At 38.5% G+C, this 3,491-nt stretch overlaps 1 pseudogene; it reads right to left on the bottom strand.

Moving 5' to 3' along the window:
- Window positions 1-764: 764 nt before the first annotated feature.
- LOC144241010 (olfactory receptor 2T12-like) lies at window positions 765-2,892 on the bottom strand (annotated as a pseudogene).
- Window positions 2,893-3,491: the final 599 nt, after the last annotated feature.

The raw sequence follows: 3,491 nt of genomic DNA, 5'->3' as shown, positions 1-3,491 counted from the left end.
TTTAGAAATGAAAAATAGCAAACAGCTGATAGATGTAAAATTGTGGCAGCATCTTTAAAAACATATTAAATCAAGGGGCACCTGGGTGTTTCAGTTGGTTAAACATCTGACTTCAGCTCAAGTCATGATCTCATGGGTTGTAAGTTCGAGCCCCACATTAGGCTTTAGGCAGACAGCTGAGTTTGGAGCCCTCTATGGATCCTGTGTCTCCCTCTCTCTCTGCCCCTCCCCTACTCATGCTCAGTCATTCTCTCTCTCAAAAATAAGTAAACGTTAAATTTTTTTTTAAAAATAAAACATATTAAATAGAGAAAAAGGCACAAATATTTAAAACACTTATTTTATATTTTCATTGAAGCAAAATTCTAAAATGGACCAAACTACAGGACAGAGATACAAATGTGATCAGTAGTTGTATCTTGGTTGAATGGTTTTACTGGAAAAGGGCATGAAAAACATTACTGGTCTGGTGAGAATTATCTTTTGCTCATGGGATAAGTTACAAGTCCAAGTTGTTGACACTGGTTGAATGGCAAGCTTCAGATGTGAGCATTCTAGTATTTGTAAGTTATACCACATTTAAAAACAAATTAACAATGTTCAAAATTGCTTCACTATTTAGTTCATTTTGAACATACTAATTGTGTGGTATGAAAACATTTTAATGATTTTTGATTAACAAATTTTTAACAATCCACAATTTGATGTGTTCATGACAACTTAGTGAAAGATCCAAACTATGGAGGTCTGTCTGCATCTAGACTCTAGATGAGGGGGTTCAGCGCAGGGGTGAAGATAGTATAGAACACTGACACTACTTTATCATGGTTTGCTGACCTGTAGGATTTGGATTGCATATAGGTAAAAATGGCAGCTCCATAAAAGAGTCCCGCCACAGAGAGATGTGAGGAACATGTGGTAAAAGCCTTTCTGTGGGCTTCTCTAGAATGCACCTGGAGAACTGCAGCAAGGATGAGACTATAGGAAATCAGGATGAGAGACAATGGAACCAGGAACATTAATACACAGCACATATACATCACATACTCAAAGACAAATGTGTCAGCACAAGCTAAATTACCGGAGTAGGGGGCCTCACAGAAGAAATGATTGATCTCATGTGCATCACAAAATGGAAAATTCAGGATAGCAGAAGTCTGCATAAGCCCATCAGCTGCCCCCAGGAACCAAGACCCCACAGTCATTTCAGGCATAATTGCCAGTTCATGAGGATGGGGTATCACAGTGAGTGGCAAATAGCCACATACAGGGTCATAGGACATGGCTGCTAAGAGGAAACACTCACCCCCTTCTAAAGTCAGGAGGAAGAATATCTGCAGCCCACAGCCAGCAGGGGAGATGGACTTCTTTCCAGTCAAATAGTCAGCACTCATTTTTTGCATAATGGTAGATAGCAGCATCATGTCCACCAGAGAGAGTTGGCTCAGTAGGAAGTACATGGGCATGTGGAGCCGGGCATCCTGGTGATCAGGAAAATCATGAGGGCATTGCCCACTAGGGAGGCGAAGGCAGTTGTCAGAACCATCACAAAGAGAAATAGTTGGGTTTCTGTGTGGTTAAATAGTCCTAGAAGAATGAAATCTGAGGTGGTGTTTCCATTTTTCAAACAAGAGTGACCCTGAAAATGAATAAATGACAGAGTTTTTATCATTTGCAGTGTTCTATTTGAATTATATTATTTCTTGATAAGTACATGTCTGAAAATGATAAAACATCCCAAATCTTTCATTTGCTATTTTCAAAAAATTTTAACATGAACATAAAATTAATTTCAACTTTTCCCCATTTTTTCTCATTTTCAAAGTTTTCACAGTAAGTTCCCCACCTTTATTAATTTGTATAATGAATATTTTTTGATAAATTGTAATAATATAACTGTGTCTTTGTACCACATGATTGCAACATAAGTGAATAGAAGGACATTATTCACACAATTTGTAATTTATGTTTGTGCTTTGCCTTATGTCATGAATAATCAATATTCTTAGAAGCTGGGTTAAATCAATGTGTTTTTAACTATGTAAAAGCTAGATGCTTGATAGGAGAGTTACACATATAAAACATATCAAAATTTATTGAAACCTGTCAAAATCAGATCATCTTTCTTGATATTATTTAATTTAGGAAGGCATTGCTTTTCTAAACCAGAGGGCTTATATTTTCCGGTGTAGGAGCTAAAATACTGAGTCTGCAAAAGGACACATTTAATTTGGAATTGTTAGTGCATTAGTTTAACTTTGCTGAAGTATATATTGAAAACGGTAAGGACCTTAGAATATTTCCTTTAGCATGACACTATAATATTAAATGCAGACTACTAACTAAGACGACGCTTTGTTTAATTAAATAAAATCGTTTCCCCTCAAATTCATGGAAACACAAAATTACTGGGTAAAGAAGAGAAAATAAAAGTGATTCATTCTTCACCCAACCACAGTAGTAAATTCTCTTCAGTCAGAAGAGATTTTCTTTTTCAGTCCCAAGCCACAGAAATGACTTTTGAAACATTTTTATTCTCTCAGGAAGACTTACTCAGGACCACTCCAAATCCACCAAAGAGCTGGGTGGATGGCGACTGCAGAGGGTCTGGATATCAGGGGAAAATCCTCATTTGGTGCCTCTATCCAGAAGGAAAATCTTCCCCTGCCTCCCTTGGGTGAGCTCCTCGGGCATCCCATGCATCCTAGTCAATAAAAGAAATGAGAAATGCCAACAGTGATGAGTTTTATTGGGCTTACCTACTCTTCAGGACCCATTTGGAGAGGGGTTGAAAATGAGCTCTGGAAAGAGACTCACTCCACTCCTGGGAGTCGACAGGCGCCCCCATAACCTCCTGGCTGGCTCCCGGAAGGAGGCCTGGCTGTCCTCCATCCCTGGCCCTGATCCTTCCCAAGGCTTGCCCAACTCTGTCCGACCCTGGAGCTAGCCAGGCCAGGCCCTGGCAGAGAGCAGAGCCAGGGCATAGATTCCACTTTCTGTTAGGAGAGCCCCTTGACTAGGGCACAGGACTGCTCTGAATTGAATCTAAATCTTTACAGGCATTTTCATCTCTAATCTGTTCGAACTTGTTGAATAAATAAAATCATAGCTGCAGACATGGAAATATTCATTCTTTCTCAATGAAATAATTCATTTAATTCAAACTTCTCAATGAAATAATTCAATAATTCATTCTCAATCGTATAATTCAGTGAAGTTATATAGCAGAAGTAGTCCACCTCTTCCATGAGCATTCCTTTTGCCTCCACTTTACATCAGCACCCCTTATTTGAATGTCATTTAGGATGGAGAAAGACATTGCAAAATGCCTACTCAGTCTCTCACTCCAGTTCTTGAGCCTCATTACTGCACGGGTAGCATTATACTTGACATTTTTAGTTGGTTATTTCAAAATTAGAGATGTCAAAAATATACTTCCTCTTTGCTAAATGTATTTTTTATTTGCCAAAATTCTGTGATTTCCACATCCT

Source organism: Crocuta crocuta, unplaced genomic scaffold (genome assembly GCF_008692635.1).
Source record: "Crocuta crocuta isolate KB4526 unplaced genomic scaffold, BGI_CrCroc_1.0 scaffold599, whole genome shotgun sequence".
NCBI classification, from domain to species: domain Eukaryota; kingdom Metazoa; phylum Chordata; class Mammalia; order Carnivora; family Hyaenidae; genus Crocuta; species Crocuta crocuta.
The sequence above is the reverse complement of the archived record's forward strand: the minus strand, read 5'-3'. Positions and strand labels throughout refer to the sequence as shown.